Source organism: Diabrotica virgifera, chromosome 5 (genome assembly GCF_917563875.1).
Source record: "Diabrotica virgifera virgifera chromosome 5, PGI_DIABVI_V3a".
Taxonomy (NCBI): domain Eukaryota; kingdom Metazoa; phylum Arthropoda; class Insecta; order Coleoptera; family Chrysomelidae; genus Diabrotica; species Diabrotica virgifera.
The window spans coordinates 197,165,124-197,187,583 of NC_065447.1; the positions used below are offsets into that span (position 1 = coordinate 197,165,124).

At 31.7% G+C, this 22,460-nt stretch overlaps 1 protein-coding gene across 4 annotated transcripts in view; it reads left to right on the plus strand.

Moving 5' to 3' along the window:
- The window catches only part of LOC114324907 (uncharacterized), a 359,531-nt gene that overhangs the window by 216,746 nt on the left and 120,325 nt on the right, over positions 1-22,460 (plus strand). Inside the window, exon 1 of one of the 4 annotated variants that reach the window (XM_028272871.2) lies at positions 17,458-17,850. The exons of the other annotated variants lie outside the window; for them this stretch is intronic. The gene's annotated coding sequence lies outside the window, so the exon portion shown is untranslated. Of the gene's footprint in view, positions 1-17,457; positions 17,851-22,460 lie in introns of those variants that run through there. 4 annotated transcript variants of the gene reach the window in all.

The following is a 22,460-nucleotide window of genomic DNA, read 5'->3' on the forward strand; positions in this document are numbered from 1 at the left end:
CTATTCGTTTTGACTTAAATCTTTCAGTCGAAAAATGGTTGTCACGAGAGCTCGAATACTTCTTTTGGACATTTTTAATTTTTTGGACAGGGTATATAGCCTTGATCCCGCGTACCAAAAAAAGTAGATTAATAGCAAGCTGAAAATTTGTTAATAGCTTAACGGTGTCTAGTCGAACAAACTTTGATGCATGGGAACACTGAAACAGGGAAGTTTTAATTGTGGAACAGGTTAAAAATTTGGAACGTCATACTACGAAAACGTTCCATATGTATTTTGTCGGACAGAACTTCCAATTGATCTGTTACCATTTCATTAAACTCTCATGCAAAAATCAGACTGGTGTTTAGCGCCAACTGGGCATTTTAATGAGTGGAACACGAAGAACATGTCAAATGACAGGAATCATGTTGGTTAGTAATAGCAGTCTAATTTTTGCATGACAGTTTATTGAAAGGGTAATAAATCCATTGGATGTTCTGTCCGACAAAATACATGGGACGTTTTCGTAATCTGACGTTCCAAATTTTTAAACTGTTCCACAATTAAAACTTCCCCTATTCCAGTGTTCCCGTACATCAAAGTTTGTCCGACTAGACACCGTTAAGCTATTAACAATTTTTCAGCTTGCTATTAATCAACTTTTTGGTACGCGAGATCCTGGCCTAATACGTATACTGTAAAAAAATACAGTAGTATAAAAAATAAAATACTACTATAAAATATAAAGGAAAAGATTCCTCTCATTGGCTGTATCCCATAATAAAAACTTACTAATGAAGTAAAAACCTCACATGTAGGTAGGTGGTATATAATTTATTAAAAAATTTTTTCTAAAAATGATCCAAGATGGATAAAATCACAAACGTTTTCGGACCAATCAGTCCATCATCAGGTGGTAGAAACCTAAAATAAGCAAACCACTGTATTAAAAAAGACAAGATGAAATTTGACTGTCTGAAAGTTAGGAAAATTACAACATGTGGTTACTTACTTCAGATCCAAAGTAGTTGGAACTAGCTACATATTTAGGTCAAAAGACCTTAATGTAATAATAATTATGCCATTTAGGCTACAAAAATGTCGACAATAAGTCGATGTCACAAGAAATTAAATTGCAACGGTATTACAAAGTGGTCTTCATCTTGGCCTCAAACTGACAGACTAAAATATGACATTGAACGGATATAAAATTCCCTAGAAGGTCTTGTCAATATCTTGTCAATTATTATTACATTAAGGTCTTTTGACCTAAATATGTAGCTAGTTCCAACTACTTTGGATCTGAAGTAAGTAACCACATGTTGTAATTTTCCTAACTTTCAGACAGTCAATTTTCATCTTGGCTTTTTTAATACAGTGGTTTGCTTATTTTAGGTTTCTACCACCTGATGATGGACTGATTGGTCCGAAAACATTTGTGATTTTATCCATCTTGGATCATTTTTAGAAAAAAATTTTTAATAAATTATATACCACCTACCTACATGTGAGGTTTTTACTTCATTAGTAAGTAAAATACTACTATTTATACATAAATATAACACTAATAAGGTAGTATGTTTTGGCTTATTATCTTTTTAGTGTTAACTTAATGTCAAATTTGGCGTAAACTTGAAATACAGTGTGTAGTGGGTTACCTTCAGATGGAATTTAAGGATACTATATCAAATTAAAACAAGTTCAGTGCTGGTACTTAAAAATCCACCTTCGTGTTTACACAATATTTAGAGGTCATCATTTGTGGAAAGTAAAACTGTAACCTTCTCATCGACTCAACAAAGAGTACATACGTGGTTTATATGGCGAATGCTTACAGATGTTTTGACTGTATAACTAACTGTGTAGTCTATTTTTAAATTAGAAAAGAATTCGTTTCTTTATAATAGTGCTTGTTCTAGAAGATTTCGACATTTTTATAGTATTATATAAACAAATATGAATATAACCGGTAGTACACAATCTGCACAAAATTCGAATAATTGGAAAGAGGTAATTTAATGCGTTTACAATTATACTAAATTTACAATCAAGATGCAGTAGAAATAAACAAACCAAGACACATTAAATGCTACTAGGAGCACTCCTGGATCATAATTTACAATGTATGTAAGTATATATGTTACAGTTCAAGTTGATTATCCAGTTGGAGTTGACTTTTCCTAAAAGTAAAAGTAAAAGTTGATTATAAATATAAAATGAAGATTTTTATTCAACATTTACTAGTAAAAGTAGATAGACTCCAACTAGTTAAAGTATACTCTTCCCAATGCCATTTAGTAAAAGTTGATTCACACAAACAACCGATTCTAGAAATTAAATGTTACTGTATATTATGTTCAAATCGTGATATTTATAGTCCAGATTGTATCGTCGCCCCGTTAGGTAAATTATTCCAGTTCGATTTTTTTGCATAAACTTACTCAAAAAGAGGTCCTTATAACGAATCCACAGGGTGTCAGGTGGTACCGTAATCGAAAAATTGTTTAAACAATTTTTTTTAAACAAATTCACAAAAAAAATTCACTTCGGACATTTTTTTACATCATTAATTTGGGTCATTCGGAGCAAAAGAGGTATTTAGTGATTTTTCTGTAAAATTTATTGTTCTCGAGTTATACGCGATTTAAAATTTGAAAAATGCGAAAATGACCATTTTCAAGGCTTAATACCTCAGTTAAAAATTATTATTATGAAAGTCAGAAAGTCACCAAATCAAATTTTAACGACCCCCCTACAAGGTACTGAAAAAATATTTGTCATTATTGTATTACTAAGCTGTTATTTTTAATTATTAACAATGAGCGCTAGGAGCGTATTGAGGCGGCTGTCAATGTGAGTGCGACTGAGATGCACCATTGGACGGTCGGAATGGAGGATCTTACTCGCACTCACATTGACGGCCGCCTCAATACGCTTTTAGCGCTCATTGTTGATAATTAACAATAACAGCTTAGTAATAAAATAATGACAAAAATTTCTTCAGGCTCTTGTAGGGGGGGCTTTAACCTTTGATTAGGTTACTTTCTGACTTTCATATTAATAGTTTTTAATCGAGATTTTAGTCCTTAAAAATGGTCATTTCGCATTTTTCAAATATTAAATCGCGTATAACTCGAAAACTATCAATTTTTGGAGAAAAATCACAAGAGACCTTTTTTGCTCCGAATGACCAAAATAATCTAAAAAAAAATGTCCGGAGTGAAATACTTAGTTATTTATAAAACAGTTCTTGAAGTATGCTTTTTGCGCACGCACGCGATGTTTAGAGCACTAGCGGGCCGAGTGCTCTACATCGCCTAAGTGCGCAAAAAGTACTTTATGCACAGTTTCATACAATATTTTATCTACCAAAAAACAAATAAAAAAACTGCAACTCTTCGTCACTGGAATACATTCCTATTTTACAATTTTTTAGAACTTTGACATTTAAAAATTCAAACTACTGTCAAACCACAAAACTGTCAAAACTTTTTTTGTAATTTATTGCTCACATGTCATCGCCATGACAAAGCGAAAGTTAAGGATATTTGATTATATGAAAGTGTGCTAAAAAACAGTGCGAAAAATAAATCCCATTTAAAATACATTATTACTTCAGGCACACTTTAAACCCTTCATGTACTGCTATCTATATTTACAATTTTCACACAATAAAAACTTATACATAATATGAGGTAGAGTAGATAAGAATTATTTTTGTGAATTTGGTTAACAAAAATTGGTTAAACAATTTTTCTACCGCGGTACCGCCTGACACTGTGTATTTGTTATAAGGATGTATTTGTTTGAGTAAGTTTGTGCAAAAAAATCGAATCAGAATAATTTACCTGACGGGGGATTACAGGCTGGATTAATAAGTATCTAGTTTTAACGGTCAAAACAAAGAGAAGCACACTCATCAAAAATGCACGTGAGATTATACTCGTATAAATTGTATAATCTACTTTTACTAACAAGAGTTAGGAAGAGTCAACTTCAACTAGTAAAAGTTGATTTAAATTTTTCAAATCAACTTTTACTGCTCGTTGCAGTTGGAGTTGACTCGAACTAGGAAAAGTCAACTCTAACTGAGAATCAACTTGAACTGTAACATATACACTGTAAATCACAAATCATGATTTCCAAAGTTTATACATTGTAAATTATGATTCGTGAGTGCTCCTAGTAGCATTTAACGTGTCTTGATTTGTTTATTTCTACTGCATCTTGATTGTAAATTTAGTATAGTTATTTATTTACTTATTACTTCTATTACTTATATTAATCACTTTTAATAAATTAGTTATAATACATTGAAAAAGTAACTTATAAGGAAGATACTATCTACTTTTATAAGAAAAGAAACGAGGAAAACAATTCGCGATCAATGTGTCCACAATAGAATGTTGTAAGATGAATAATGCTCGGTTCACATTACTCCAGTCCAGTAACCCGGTGAATATATACAGTTCAGTGCTGGACTGGATTATATCGTTCACATTATTCCAGTCATTCAAAAACTGTTTTTGCAGGGCTACAAGAAACAAACAGAAGAGTTTGGTTTTCAGTTAATTTCATTGTTAGGAGTTACCTATAGAATTATTCCACAAAAAACCAATAATGCGTGTTCACGGTTCAACGTGTAATCAAGCGCTGGATTGGCCGTTCACACTATTCCAGTTGCGCTGGAATGGGTGAGCTGGAATGAACAATAGACCGTCGTTCCAGTCAACTGAACTGGAATGATCACGAGAATGGTACATTCCAGTGCAGGTTCATATTATTCCAATGTAATGGATTGAAATGCTACTGGAATAACGTGAACTAGTCATAATACACCAGAGAAAGATTTTTGTTATACCTATATTTGAATTTCTCTGTCGAATTCCAATAGATTATACGATCTTCTTTTATCTCCTTATATTTACTTGTATTTTGAGATCTATTTTTTACTTGATAACTAACTTTTATACTTTGTTTCAGGTAAGTTTTAATAATTACCAGTAAGTTATAAAAAATGTAAGTACATCAAAATTAATAATTGCCCAATTTTTCCATTTTATATTGATTAAGGTATATTTTTCTAACAGTAATGCAATAAGTAATATAAATTAGAATTCTCCTCAACTTTCTTTAGGGCAGTCAATGAGGGAATTTGGCTCCGAATTCCATCCTAGTACATCGATTTACTTGATATTTTCACAGTAAATAGGGAATAGCTCAAGTCTACCCTATGCCGATGTGAGCTTTTATCTTGGGGGTGGTTCCCACCCCTTCTCGGGGGTGAAAAATGTTTTGGTTAAAATAGCCACGGAAAAGGCTAGAGAACCTAATTTTAAGCAAAAACTGTTCTATAATTATTTTGTGGAAACTCAATACTTTTTGAGTTATTCGTGGTTGAAAATTGGCCATTTTCATTGAAAGATTACACCTTTTCAGACGGATTTTTGCGAATACCTTAAAAACTATGCATCTAACAAAAAAACTATATAAAATATTTCTGTAGGTTATAAAAAAAACAAAGATTTGTTCCTTCATAAATCTTCTAGTTAAAATACAAAGAGGGGTAAGAAAAGTTTGTTTTTTTTGCTGCATGCACAAATCGGTTTATTCAACTTGAAATCACAAAGAAACTGTCGATTTTAGGTGTATAATGTTACTAATAACTTTTGTAGTGCTTAAAAAGACCTTTAAAATGAGCAATACTAAATGTCGATCACATTCAAACTAAGCGAGATATTCTGCAAAAAAGTTGATGACTAATGTATTTTAAGAAGAAATGAACTTAAATACATCGTTTTCCGTCTACAATACTTTTTATTATAGTGTTATTTCTATAAAAAATGAATAACCATTTTCAATTTCATTCTGGTGGGATGTAGAATAGCATTATGTTGTTTTATATGCCATTAGAGTGAAAACTTAGTCTTTTTTGTTATTTCTATGTTCAAAAAGTTGGACTGGATTAAAATGAACCAGGGTTGATGATGATGATGTTTATTTAAAATGAGCTGGGGTCAAAACAATTTCCATACGCTCCTTGAAGCTTCTTCATATCACGTACAAAAATTCGCCAATTGCATGTTTCAAAAAAACACTCAATACCACAAAATAACTTACAGCAGGCGTTATTGCAATAGCCAACTTGCAATGCGAATTTGTAAATAGTCTGGAGTTCCCACAGCCAATAGCTCTTAATTGCAATTGGTTTTATTATCTATAATCTATTATGTTAAAGAAAAGTTAAAATCAAAGTTATTAATATCATGTTGAAGAAAATATGATAATAACAATGTTTTTTTTTAAGTTAGTTGTTTAAACCACGATATTTAAAAAAAAACGCATGTTTAAAACAAAAAACATGTGTTTTAAACATGTTTTATTTGTTTAAAACATAAAATTTAAAAACGAAATAAAACATGTTTAAAACAAAAAAAACGTTTAAAACAAAAAAAAAATGTGTTTTGTATAAAATAAAAAAAACATGTTTTTTTCATTCCTGAAATGAACGGTTTTTGAAAAAATTAAGATTAAATTATAGAGCGTATTTTTAAATTTTCCTAAAAATCTTGTTTTTCCTCCATGTAACTCGAAAAAGATAAGAGATATGAAAAAAGATACCACACAAAAATGTAGTGCTTTTTCAGATATAAATTTCCTTTTTATTTTTTATTACTGTATCTCGTTATCCTTTTCATGTTACATGGAGAAAAAGGAAGATTTTTAAGAAAATATAAAAATGCGCTCTATAATTTGATCTTTTTTTTTTCAAAAACCATTCATTTTAATCCCGTCCAACTTTTTGAACATAGAAATAACACTATAATAAAAGGTATTGTAGAAGGAAAACGATGCATTTAGTTATTAATTTTCTTTGCAGCATATCTCGCTTAGTTTTAACGTAATGGACCTATAATATAGCTCATTTTAAAGGTCTTTTCAAGCGCTGCAAAAGGTATAAGTAGCATTATACACCTAAAGTTAACCGTTTCTCTGTTATTTCAAGTTGAATACACCAATTTGAGAATGTACCAAAAAACAAACTGTGTACCTGGATGTTGGCTTTTACTTTACCTTTCTCTTTGTGAAGACAGAGAAATCAACTCAACCACCCACATGCTGGCGGTATAGTCATATGGTGCCTTGAGGTATACCCTTTAAATTTCACACATCGCCAGGGTTTAATAAATAATGTGCCAATGTAAGACCTTTGGTCGGCATTTTAAGGGTTTTAACCCATGTATTTTTGGTGGCTTAGCATGTAGAGCTTGCTTAGAACACTGATGATGCTCTCTTTAGAGCGAAAACGTTCTGTATTTTAATGTAGCCCTTTATTGGGGTTTTCAAACTAATATACCGTTTACACAGAAGATCTTTTTCTTCAATTTATGTAATTAATGGTATACAGCCAGCTACAGGAAAATTTTTCCTATGGATTTTAAAAAACAAACTATTTTCACCTACCATATCTCTTTTTGTATTATAAGTAGACGATTTATGAAGGCTAATTTTCTCTTTGTTTTTTTATAACCTACAAAAATGTTTAATATAGTTTTTTTAGTTAGATGCATAGTTTTTGAAATGGCCATTTTTCAACCACGAATATCTCAAAAAGTATTGAGTTTTCAAAAAACAATTATAGAACAGTTTTTCCTAAGAATTAGGTTCTCTAGTGAATTCCGTGGTAATTTTAACCAAAAATTTTTCCACCCCTGAGAAGGGGTTAGTAACCCTGTTGTTCAGCGCAACATCATCCAGTGCTCTCTTGTACTCAAGAACCAGCTTAGCGTGATATTTACGAATGTGTTTTAATTTTGAATACTTTGTTTATTGTTTTGTATATAAAACTATATAATAACACATAGATATTGTAAGAAACAAATTAGAGATGTAAGAGTCAAAAGAAGTTTTGAAGCAGGCACTGAGCATTACCTAGTAGAAACTAGAATTAGAATGAATCCAATGCTAAATAGTAAGGGTGGAGACAGAGGAAGTGCCACAACAGAACTAATAAAGAGCTATAAGCTGCGAGATCCATAAATCAGGATAAGATATGTGGAAGAAACGGAAAAGCAAATACAAAACTGTAACAGAGAGGAACAAAAGACGAATTTAGAGGATAAATGGAATGAATTCAAAGATTCAATATTAAAAGTGGCAAGACAAATATGTGGATATAGTAGAAGTAGTAATACCAAGAAACAAACAAGCTGGTGGAGCGGAAATATCAAGAAAGAAGTTAAAGAAAAGAAAAAATTGTGGAAAAATTATTTACAAAGTAGAAGTCAACAAACATATGACATGTACAAAATATAAAGAAATAAAGTTAAAGAAATGATCAAAGAGGTAAAAAAGGATAGCTGGGAAGAGTTTGGAAGAAAAATGCAGGAAAATAGTGAAGGAAACAAAAAGTTATTTTACAGAACACTGAGAAATATGAAAAAACCAAATAGAGTAAATCTTAATCAAATAAAAGATCAACAGGGAAATATCATAACAGACGAAGAAAAAATTATCGAGCGCTGGCAAGAATATTTAACAGGCCTACTAAATAGTGAAAATAAAATTTTGATAAAGGAAAAGGAAAATGATGACAACATAACCGAATCAAATGAATCTGGAATACATATGGAAGAGCTAGAGGAAGCTTTGAGTAAAATTAAAGTAGGTAAATCACCAGGATGTGATCAGCTAGATGCAGAATTATTAAAATTCCTAGGACCAAATGGAAAGAAAGAATTGCTGGTAATACTAAATATGGCCTGGAAAACTAAAAAGATTCCATCGGAGTGGAACATCGCAATAATTTTACCAATACATAAGAAAGGAGATAGATACTACGGTTTGCGAAAATTATAGAGGAATATCTCTATTATGAGCAGGACTAAAAATATACGAAATAATAATAGAAAGTAAATTACGTAAGAAGATAGAACCTAGACTAGCAGATGCACAAAGTGGATTTAGACCAGCGCACAGTGTACAAGACTACAATTTTACTTTGCAACAAATAATTGAAAAAGCTCTAGTCAAAAATGAAGAAATCTATTTAGCATTCTTAGATATGAAAAAGGCATTTGATATGGTGGACAGGGCAGGAATCTGGAAGAGCCTAGAGAACAAGAATGTAGAAGAAGAACTGTTGAATGTGGTATGTAGTCTGTATGAAAATATAAATAACCAAGTAAGAACAAGAAACAGAACTTCAAAAATAACGATGGAGTCAGAGAGGGTGGTGTATTGAGTCCATTATTGTTTATAAGCGTTATGGACGAAGTAATAAAAGCGTGCTGGCCAAAAACAAAAAAATATATTGCAGGATACAGAAATATGCAAGTAGTCAAAGTAGAAGCATGTGTATTAGCAGATGATATAGTGCTTATAGCAAAAACAAAAAAAGACCTTCAAAAGAACATGAAAATGTGAACAGAACAATTAAAACCATACAACTTAAGAGTAAACACCGATAAAACTAAACTGATGGTAGTAACAAAAAACAACACAAAAATTAACATTGAAGGAAATATAATCGAACAGATAGAAGTATTCAAGTATGTACTTTGGGATAAGTTTGAATAACAAAGGGACACAATTTAGTGGACACACAAAGGGAGATTGGTGCCAGAATAAACTCAGCAACTAGATTATATCATGCACTATACAAAAACTTCTTGAACAGAAAAGAAATAACAACAAAAACTAAAATGATCGTATACCAAACATTGTATCTACCTGTATTAACCTACGGGGCAGAAAACTGGGTACTTGACGAAAGACAAACAAAGACTGCAAGCAAGTGAAATGAAATACTTGAGGAAAGTGCTGGGTGTTAGAAGAACAGACAGAAGAAGAAACGAAGAAATTAGACAAGAACTAGGAACGAAATCACTGAAGGTAAAAGCAGAAGAAAAGAAACTTAAATGGTGTGGACACATGATCAGAATGAATGAAACTAGACAGGTGAAGAAGATATGGGAGGCGAGAAGAATAGGGAAAAATCGTAGAGGACGACCAAGAAAAACATGGAACAAAAGCATAAATGAGATTCTCGAAGAAAGAGGGAAGACATGGAGTGAGGCGTGAGGCGAAGGAAGCTAGAGACAGAAAAGAGTGGCGTAAATTTGTAGACAAAATTTAAGAAAGCTTGTACACCTCGACACCTACGGGTATAAGAGGTTTCCGATTATATATGTATGTATGTATGTTTATTGTTTTCGTGTTATAAAAAAAGTAAAATCGGCGGGTGTAATTTCCTCACCAAAATAATCTTTTGCCTGCGTTTATAAGGGTATATCATAATCCCACAGGCATTTTCCTCACCAAGACCAAAATGGTTATTTCAGTTATTTCAGGTAGCTTTTACTAGAAGGCATTCAATTGAATTATTTATCTACTATTAAATTACAGTAGGTACCTATGATTATAATAATTAATTAATTAATTATAGTATTTTATTTTTAGTCACAATTGGAATTTTGACAAAAATGGCATGTTTAATAGAAAGTGATCGCGGTAAACCTTACACGGTAGTGGTATTTGAAAATTTTATTTTTTATAAAGTGAAAGTTTTAAAAAGTGAAGAAGTGTTCTGGAGGATAAAACAACTTGTAGTGCGAAATTTTTTACTATTGGTGCAACTTTTACAATATCTAGAAGTAGCCGACAACATAATCATCAACCACATTGTCAGAAGTTAGATCGAAAAATTGTTTCTAACTATTGTAAACGTAAAGCAGAAGAGAATTGAAAAACCAGCAAAAATTATACGCCAAGCACTTGCAGCTAATTTGTCTGAAACAATTACTACGATTGTTGTCAATTACATAAGAAAAAATATAGGTATAATTATCGACGGAAAATGATGCCTGGTCGACTTCCTTCCAATATTGATGAGGTTCAAGAATTTGTGACGGGGTGTGCTCAAAAAACAACCAAGAGGGAAAATTGTCTCTTTATAAACTGTGTCAAAAGTAGGATAATTGTATTTAGTTGTGAAACAAATATAAGACTTTTAGCCACATTGAATTTTATTATATGGATGGCACATTGCAATTATTAATTATTCATGGGCTAATTAATGGGCATTATATTTCTTTATTATACTGTTTACTGCCAAACAAAAAAAAAACAGAAAGGACATCGCACACATCTTATCGAAAATATAATGTCACTCAAATTCAATAAAATTTATACCAATAGATTCGTTTTAAATTAACGATCAAATCTTATCATTGCGCCAACTCTCTATTTTCAAAAATAAGAGCAGAAATTGATATAAATAAATCTGAAATCAAATGGGTAGGTACATAAGTTAGAGAGAGAAAAAATATTTTAAAATACCCAGATTTTCGGTACTCCATAAATCAGCGGATTAGTTTCACTAATCCGCTTAGGCCCAGCAGGATTTAAGCTGTTATGAATAGCACTCAGAGCAATAATGATTGTAAACTAACATTTTATGGACTCCAAAAATGTGATTTCGATAAACTTTAATTGCAATTTGCGCCGTAATTAATCATAATTAAGAGTTGGCGCAATGATAAGAATTGATCGTTATATTAAAACGAATCTAATCGTATAAATTTTATTGAATTTGAGTGACATTATATTTTCCATAAGATGTGTGCGATGACAACAATATTTTTTATTTGTTAAAATCAGAAATTTTTAAAGTTCTCAAAATTGAGTTTAATGTTAGTAAAATTTTTGAAGATTTTGAAAAGGAATGCAATTATTGAAATGTGTCCGAACACTAAAATACATGGTTGTAAATTTCACCTACACTAAGCTTATTATAGAAATAAATATCTTGGTCTCTTGATTTAATATTAGAATATAAAAATGATTCTGAAAGAGGCAAGTGGCTCAAACATACTTTTGGCCTTACATATAAAACCAGAAGACGTATCAGATTGTTTTGTGTTTGATTTAATGTCATGCAAACCAGGAAATGAAATTTAAGATAGATATGTTGATTATTTAGTTGAAACTTATATAGACGAAAATGGCATATTCTCCCCATATTTGTGGACAGAGGCAAATTCTTCTGTTATTCGTATTACGAATGCTTGCGAATCTTTTCATTCGCATTTTAATTTATCGTTTTGTAATACGCATCCATCCATATATATTTTCTTTGAAAAAATTAAAGAATTTCAGGTAGTTACGTATGTTAAAATTTAAAGTTTGCATATTGCAAAACCTATCAAAGATAAACAAGTTAAACTGAAATTGAAAAATGTAGTAAATTTATTAATAAGATATCAGTCTAATCAAATGACTAGAATGGATTTTAGACAAGGCGAAAACGGCGGGTTCGAAGGGAAAAATATTCTCATGAGATTTTTTTGCATAATCACATTCGTCAGACATCCCAGAATAAGGTTCAAGAAGTCGCCCACGTGAAAAGTGGGCCAATTTTATTTTAACAATTTTTTTTTAATCATATTGCAAAAATCAATATTTTTGGCCCGAACAATTTTTTCTTTAATTTTTTGGACCATTCTGGACGAAAAAGATCTCTCATAATTTTTCTCTAAAGTTGATCGTTTTCGACTTATAAGCAATTTAAAATTGAAAAAAACGAAAAATGGCGATTTTCAAGGCTTAATAACTAAGTTAAAAGTTATTATTATGAAAGTCAATATATGACTAAATCAAAGTTTAAAGTCTCCCCTACAAGATCCTGAAGAAATTTTTGTCATTATTTTATTACTAAGCTGTTATTTTTAAGTAATAATAATAAGCGCCATGTACGTGTGCGACGTATGTAAATGCTGAGTGCGAGAGAGAAGCCATTCCAGCAGTCCAATTGTGCATCTTACTCGCACTCACATTTACAACCGCGTCAATACGATCTAATCGCTCATTGATATTAATTAAAAATAACAGCTTAGTAGTAAATTAATGACACAGATTTCTTCAGGATCATGTAGCGGAGACTTTAAACTTTGATTAAGTTACTTTCTGACTTTCATAATAATAATTTTTAACCGAGTTATTAAGTCTTAAAAATGGCCATTTTCGCGTTTTTCAAATTTTAAATTGCTTATAACTCGAAAAAGATCAACTTTGGAGAAAAATTATAAGAGACCTTTTTTGTCCAAAATGATCCAAAAAACCTAAAAAAAATTAGTCCGGGCCAAAAATATTGATTTTTTGCAATTTGATTAAAAAAAATTGTTAAAAAAAATTGGCCCACTTTTCACGTGGGCGACTTCTTGAACCTTATTCTGGGATGTCTCACGAATGTGATTATGCAAAAATATCTCATGGGAATATTTTTCCGAACGAACCCGCCGTTTCCGCCTTGTCTATTTTGTAAAGTGTCTGTCTTATTATAGTAAATATTAAATAATAATTTATACGTCTTGCATATTATCTATAAAGCCCAGTAAATGAACGGGAAATTCGGCGATACCGTGTAATTTTCTTGTAATTGCATGAAAATTTGGATTTAGGTTCTACCTACCCTCCACTTCAAAGTTGAAATTGTGCCGTTGGTTGATTTTACTTGGGGGGTGAGAGTCACCCCTTTATCGGGGGTAAAAAACATACGTTCAAGATAAGACCGGAAATGGATAAATTGACTGATTTTAAGCTACTTTTGTTCTATAGAGTTTTTTACTTAAGTCAATACTTTTCGAGTTATTTGCCATTGAAAATGTTGATTTTTCGACAAAAAAACTACGTTTTCAGACGGTTTTTCGCAAATAATTCAAAAAGTAAATATTTTATCAAAAAAAATATCCTTAGCAAAAGTGTAGCTTATAAAAAACCCCAAAGAATGGTGTATCAGTGAAGTCTATCAATCAAATAAAAACAAAGTTGTAGCTCAGGAAAAATACGTTCTTATTCGTCTAATTCCAAATCGAATATTTCAAGGTGAAATCACCGAAAAATTAAGCACTTTTCGGGAAAAGCCCATTTAAACTTTTTTAAAGGGTTTATAAAAAGCTTTGTTTTAATTTTTAAACAAAAGTTTTAGCATTAAAAATAAGCCAGTTACGCTCAAAATAAAGTTGGCCCTCTTTTTTTTTTTGTAAAACATCATGAAAATCTCGCCGTGTTTAGCTCCCCAAATGAAATTAATCGCTACCCCTTTACAAATAATTTACTTACCTATCTATTTTTTATATGATCTGTCAGTCTCACCGGTTTAAAGTGTTTATTTTTGAAAGGGTTATAATTGAGAAAGCTTGAATTGGTCACTAATCACGAGTGTATGCAAATTTTGAACAGCCATATCTTAACCAATTTTTGTCTTACGGAGAAACAAAATAAAACTAGCATATTTATAATAGCAAAACCTACATTTTTTTACTCTTTAAGATTGTTCTTATCACTAATACTTTTTAAGTTATTTTGAAAAAATGAAATTTTTCAAAAATTTTTAGAAAATTTTTTTTTACTATAAAACCAAATGTTTTTAAATATAAACCCTTCAAACCAATCAAACTTACAGATCATATAAACAATACACATACAGTTAAAATAAATGGTAAAGCCAAACGATTAATTTCATTTAGGGTGCTAAATAGAGAGCGGTTTTCACGATTTTTTTTACCAAAAAAATGGGGCCAACTTTTTTTCAGTGTAACTCGCTTATTTTTGATGCTGTAAACTTTTGTAAAAAACAAATAATAAGTCTTTTTCGATACTTTAAAAATGTTAATAAGGTTTTCTCAAAAAACGCTTTTTTCTTCGGTGATTTCGCGTTGAATTATTCGATTTGGAATTAGACGAATAAGAATGTATTTTTCATGAGCTACAACTTTGCTTCTACTCAATTTGTAGACTTTACTGGTACACAATTTTTTTCGTTTTTTTATAGGCTACACTTTTGCTAAAAATATTTTTTTCGATAAAATATTTACTTTTTGAGTTATTTGGGAAAAACGGTCGGAAAACGAAGTTTTTTTGTCGAAAAATCAACATTTTAAATCGCGAATAACTCGAAAAATATTGACCTACGTAAAAAACTTTATAGAACAAAAGGTGCTTAAAATAAGTCAGTTTATCCATTTCCGGCCTTATTTTAAACACGCGTGTTTCACCCCCCGAGAAGGGGTAAATGTCACCCCCCAAGTAAAAGCAACCAACGGCACAAATTCAACTTTGAAGTGGAGGGTAAGTAAAACCTAAATCCAAATTTTCATTCAATTCGGAGTTGCCCCTGGAAATTACACTCCAAAACGGTCATTTATTGGGCTAATACAGTCGACTCGCGTTAATTCAAACCTGCGATAATTCGAACCTCTGTATAATTCAAAGTTATCACGAGTTCCCTACAAAATCTCTTTATATTTCGAACTAAATCAATACATTTTTATGCACTTGATAATTCGAACGAAAAAAATCATTGCTATATAACAAAACGACGCGTTAATTCGAACTCATCGGCGTCCAGCACTGGACAATTCAAAGTTGCAGAGAGAAAGATGCGAAAAGATGGTAGTAAGTAGGTACAGTTTTCTGTACTTTTTCTTCGGTACATACTTTCTTTTTCTGTACCTGCTTCAAAAAATCCGGTTTCTTAAAGAAGATCAGGAAAATCTTCCAATACTTATGGATGATGAAGAACCAGCAATAGAACCATTAGTTGACATCAGCGGTGTGAGTTTTTCTGACTTTGTTCAAGTAGATAAAGATGCTGCTGTCTCAGGTTCACTAACCGATGGCGAAATTTTATCTGCGACAGATACGAATGAAAAAAGTAACGATGAAGATGAGTACGATACATAAGAAAGAACCGGTGCTACTTCGGTATGCGGTCTACGGCAGAGTTTCTAGTTTGGTATGCGGTCTACCGTCTGATATGCGATCTACGGCAGTTTAGCTGATTCGGCATGCGGTCTACGTACAAAAACAAATTAGAGAAACTATTACAAACTTTTTATTTATTATTTATATTTATACTTTACTTTACTTGTCATACTTGTGCTTTACTTCACACTTCATGTGTTATTCTGTCTAAATCCCGAACCGAGGATTAGCGGCGTGTAATTTGGGTTGCCTATATAAACGTGAATCAACGAAATGGGCCTTGAGTGTTAATTTAAAACGCTGAAAAGACCGTTTAGTGATAATAAAAAGGGTGGGTTGTGATTGCGCGCAGCGGTCAAATACCTCCTGCCCTGCGGTTCTCTCACTCTAATACCCGTAAGTTGGGTTTGGACCGAAGGGTTAGGTCTTCCTCCTTTCAGGCAAAAACCGATATTTACTGCGGTTGCATGATATTTAATATTAAAATAGTATTGGATGTGGTAGAATGTAGACTCTTTGTATAATTACCAATTGAACAGTGAAGCTGTTAGTAATAATAAAATAGTAATGTTTGTAATAGTTTCTCTAATTTGTTTTTGTACGTAGACCGCATGCCGAATCAGCTAAATTGCCGTAGACCACATATTAGACGGTAGACCGCATACCGAAGTGGCACCAAAGAACCTTTGGCAGACGTGTCAGTTAAGGAAGCAAGATCCTCATTCGACACCTTACAACACCTGTCTACAAAACGAAAGTGATGAAAAAGCATTTCAGGCACTTTTTTCTCTTAAAAAAATTATTGAGCACTCGGAGCAGCAGCAATGTGCTTTGAACCAAACCAGTATAATACAGATCTTTCGAAAGATTGATTAATTCACATTATGAATACATACATGTACACGAATATACCTCTAAACTTTTGTCATCGTTATAGGATAGGAGTTAATAAATAATAATTGATCATCACTTAATAATCTGAAGATTTATTTATTTTCTCTCACAAATTTCGAACCATGTGATATTTCAAACACTCAATAATTCGTAATATTTTAAGAGTCCCTCGAGTTTCGAATTAACGAGGGTCGACTGTATTATAAACTATTATTATAATGTAAGGAAATTAATGTCTTGTATTCGGATTTCGGATGCTTTCATAATAGACATTCTTAAATTAAACCGATATTTTTATTTTATTACCTGAGTGAGTTGGTGAGGAAAATACCTACCGGAATAATAGGAACCTTTAAATTTGGTGAGGAAAATACCTGTCGGATTATATATGCTTTTACTGGTTGGTGAGGAATTTACCTCCGCCCGGTAAAATATACAATGATTCACAAGTTGTATTAAAATTGTAGTAAAATATTGCTCTTCTTTAATTATAACAATTATATTTAGTTAAAATAGTTAAAATTCTGTTAAGTTGGCCCAAATCCGCGGTATAATCAAAGAGCGAAACCATTTTTCGAAAGTATGTTTCAGTATGTTTAGCAAAACTGTTGACATTAATACGATATGCTATGATAATAGTCAAGCAACTCGAAAAGAGTACCGTGATACTTTCAGTGATCGAGCGTGCTACGTGCGAGGAAGCAAATAATTATATTCGGCGGAATTTTTCCCTACCACTCTTTCTCTTCCATCTCCACAACACACACCGACTAACTCAAGACCTCGCCGTTGTTGTTAATTGCATCTAAATCTCAAATCTTTTCGGCGAGGAATTCGGTTACGGACGAATCCGCGATTATTGTAACATTGTACTGGCACATCTTACGTTCTCTTTTATATTTTGTAATCTTCTGTTCAAGGGTGAAAGTCAAAAGAGAGAAAGTATAGACAACGTCTTTGTTTCGTCGGTAGTGAGGCGACTTCGGTGCTAGAAAAATGTAATCTGTGCTGTGGACTGAAACTTCTTGAGAAGTAATGAAATGTGAATTGATTTTTAGTGAAATCGTTTTTGTGATTGTTGGTAATTGTTATTAAGTGCAAAATAGTGGACGTCATTACTAATTATAAATTAACCACAGGATACGTTGTTAAACCTTTACGTAAACTTGGATTGTATTGTGAAATATAGGTTTGAAACATTACTTTGAGGTGAGCAAATTATTGATATTTTTCTTTCTTATTATTAAAAAGCTCAACAGGTCTTCAAAGCCTAGGGCTAAACACTTTTTCCATTACAATTATTATTTACATGTATTTATACAAAAATACACTTAATATTTCTTACAGTCTTTCCATATACCATACCTATTTCTTAATCATTTCCTTCCATTGGTTTTTGTCTAATGCTTTTTCTTTCCAATTCTTAAGATTACTTTTTTGTAAGTCTTCGTATACGCTGTCCACTATCTCTTTCTCGGTCTACGTTTTCTTCTTTTTGTATTGGCTTTCGTAATAGTACCATTTTTGTCGTTCTTTAAAAATGTGTCCTAAATATCGTATTCTCTGTTGATTGCCGTCGTTACTTTTGGTTCGTTATATAGTTTTTCAAGTTCCTTATTATTCCTCCTTCTCCATTGACCATATATTTTGCTCTTCCATGGTATCTATTTCATTTGTTATGTTATCCATAGTTATTTTTACCATCCTGACGATTTTACTTCGTAGGCCCATCTCTCTTTCATGAATTCATACATCTGGTGATCTGGTGTCTCTTTGTCTTATCGTAAGCTTGCCTAAAGTCGACGAATAGGATATATTTATTATTCTGCTGTTTTATGTTCGTAACATGTATAGTTCTGCAAGCAAACTAAGAGAGTCAACATTCAGCGCAGCGGGTACTATTGATGGAAATGTGTACTTAAATAAAAAAGGGATCATTCCATAAAACAGGTAGATCCCTTGTTGATAGAATTCCACACCTTGAAGAATAGCACCCTGCACCCTGCTGAGCTGAATATTAAGGAATCTCTTAGTTTGCTTGTAGAACTTTAGTGTGGATATCTTTTATCGCAAATATTTGGTCCATCGTCGACCTATTGTTTCTTAATCCTGCCTAATATTCGTCCAATATCTTTTCCTTGTATTGATTTAGCTTTTTCCTTATGATTTGTGTCAAGATTTCGTAAACTACTTCTAGCAGCCCGATACCTCCATAATTTTCACATTTTATTTTATCACTTTTTGTTGTGTATGGATTAGATATGTTATTTTGTTTTTTTGAGTTTTTCTTCTATATTTTTCTTTCTTACTAATTAATATCTCCAAATACGCTTTATTATTGATTTGAAAATTATTAATATCGATTAACACAAAAATTTTATACTTCTTCAAAAGCTGATACTTAATTCATTAATATTAATCATTACTATAGAGCCACTAAATTCATCAGAAATGTCTAGCTTGTTCAAACATGCATGAACCCAAAATTATATAATGTTAAAAGAGATATTAGTCATTACTTTAGGACATTCTGCACAAATAACAAACTTGTTTTTACCTGTTAAACTGAATTTCATGTACATTCTTGTCTGCTTGTAGTCTAGCCAAATGTTTTATATAACGTATCTTACTTATATTATTGTTTTTGACTTTCTTAGAATATCTAAAATCGATCTTTATACAAGAAATAATCGTTTTTAATCATTATATTTAGTGAAAGAGCACATTAATTAATTTTGCCTAATTACATTTCTCTAGAAGTTTCTATCTTGGTACATACCCTACCCATATCTATCCGATTCACAGGCATGTCCTGCCTAAGCGTTTCCTACAAGGTCCTCTTTGGTATTCATGTCCTACTTCTTTCAGTAGCTTGAAATTAAGCAATTATTTTTATTGGATGATTATCATTTTGAGCCTCAAGATTTCATAACAATCTTAGCCTATAGTCATCCATTGGTGCCATTCCCAGACTTTTCCGGACATATTCATTCAATACTTAATAGTTTTAATGTACCGTTCTTTAGTTTTAGTCCATTCTTTCACGGTTTTTGCTCTAAATTTTAAAGAACCGCTTGGATTGACATGAAATTTGGCATACGTATAGCTTACATGTCAAAGAAAAAAAATGATATTGTGCCGATGTGTGCTTTTGCCCTGGGGGTGACTTTTCCCCTTCTCGGGGGTGAAAAAATATATGTCTAAGTCTAAAATAAGTCCGGAAATGGGTAAACTGACTAATTTTAAGTAACTCTTGTTCTATAGAGCTTTTTCGCTAAGTCAACACTTTTCGAGTTATTTGCGAGTGAATATGTCCATTTTTCAACAAAATAACCACATTTTTAGACGGTTTTTCGCAAATAACTCAAAAAGTAAGTATTTTGTCGAAAAAAACGTTCTTAGCAAAAATATAGCATATAAAAAAGTAAAAAAAATGGTGTACGCGTTAGGTCTCTGGATCTCGTAGAACCAGAGTTATAGCCAATGAAAAATAGATTCATATCCACCAAATTTCAAATAGAATATTTCGACGTGAAATATCCAAAAAATTAAGCACTTTTTGGGGAAAACCCATTTTAACTTTTTTAAAGTGTTTAAAAAAAGCTTTATTTCTGTTTTTACAAAACGTTTCTAGCATTAAATTTAAGCAAGTTACGCTCAAAATAAAGTTGGTCCCTTTTGTTTTTGCAAAAAAAAATCAGGAAGACCACCCTCTAATTAGCGACTTAAATGAGATTAATCGTTACCGCTCCACAAATTATTTTACTTATGTTGTGTTTATATGATCTGTAAGTTTCATCGGTTCAAAATGCTTATTTTTGAAAAAATTTGGTTTCAAAGTAAAATTTTTAAAAATTTAAATTTTGAAAAATATGTTTTTTTTCAAAATGACTTAAAAATTGTTAGAGATACCAAAAATCTCGAAAAACAAAAAAAGTCAGATTTGCTTTTCTGAATATCTTGTATTTTTTGTTTTTGTGTTAGACAAAAATTGATTAAGATTTGGTGTTTCTAAATTTGCATACATTCGTAATCAGTGACTCGTTCAACCCTTTTTAACTACAGCCCTTTCAATAATAAGGACTTTGAACCGATGAAACTTACAGATCATATAAACAATATATACACGAGTCAAGAAACTTAAGTCTTAACAAGTCTTAACGATTAAGTTCATTTAAGATACTAATTAGGGGGTGATTTTCTCGATTTTTTTACCAAAAACAAAAGGGACTAACTTTATTTTGAGCGTAACTTGTTTAATTTTGATGCTAGAAATTTTTTTTTATAAAACAAAAATGAATCTTTTTTTAAACACTTTAAATAAGTTGTAATGAGTTTTCCCCGAAATGTGCTTCATTTTTGGTTATTTCACGTTAAAGTATTCCATTTGGAATTTGACGAATATGAACCTATTTTTCATTAGAAATAACTCTGCTTCTACCAGGTGTAGAGACGTGATATATACACCATTTTTTAAATTTTTTACAGACCTATTTTTCATTAGAAATAACTCTGCTTCTACCAGGTGTAGAGACGTGATATATACACCATTTTTTAAATTTTTTACAGGCTATATTTTTGCTACGAATGTTTTTAATACTTACTATTTGAGTTATTTGCGAAAAACCGTCTAAAAGCGTGATTATTTTGTTGAAAAAATGAACATATTCACTGCCAAATAACTCGAAAAGTATTGACTTAGTGAAAAACTCTATAGAACAAAAGTTACTTAAAATTAGCCAGTTTATCCATTTCGTGACTTTCTTTGGACGAATATTTTTTCACCCCCAAGAGGGGGTGAAAACCACCCCCAGGGCAAATGCACATATCGGCACAATATCACTTTTTTTCTTTGACTTGTTAGCTATGTGCTTGCCAAATTTCATGTCAATCCAAGCGGTTCTTTAGAATTTAAAGGTTTTGCAATATTTTACCGTTAAAAACGGACTATTTTATTATTTACTCCACTCATTTATTTAAGGATTCTCGTTTCCGCCACATATATTCGTTGTTCTCATTTCTTTTTAAGACCTAACATAATGTCTCATTCCTTTTCGTTTTATATTACTACTCTAGTGCTTGCTTCTTCTTCTTCTTTAAGTGCCGTCTCCTAACCAAAGATTGGATAAAGTCATCACTATCTTTAGTCTATTTACCGCTGTTCTGAAGAGTTCTATTGAACTGAATTTAAACCAGTTAAACCAGTCCCTTAAATTTTTCAACCATGACACTTCCTATTTTTATCTTTCCCTGTACTGTATTCTCGATTCTCAATCTTAGTATCATCGCTATCCCCTCATTACGAGTGCCAGATGTATTGTATATTTCTTATTTTTATTGTGTTCGCATTTTTTGCCCATTTCTCGCAATACTTCCGTCTTCATTCTCTTCTATGTCCATGCCATTCTAAGCATCCTTCTGTAACACCACATTTCAAAAGTAGTTTATTTATATGTTTTTGCTTCAGTGTCCAGCATTCAAGTTCATATTGTAGTATCGAAAACACGTAAAATGTCAGAGTTCTTATTCTCGGTTCTAATTAAGGTCTTTATTGCAGAGAATTGTTTTCATTTTTACAAACGTATTTCTTGTTGTTTCTAGGCTGGCCCGTAGTTCTGTTGTTTGATCATTATTTTCTGAAATCAGGTTCCCAGGTATTTTGAACCATTTCTATGATTGCATCTCCCAAATCTATATCTTTGTTACTAATATGTTTAGACTTTTTTCTATTCACAACATTTTTGTTCCATATTATTCACAGGAACTGCTTGTCTTGTGTAGTAGTAGTTGCAGTTGTTCAGCTGAGCTTGCCATAATCA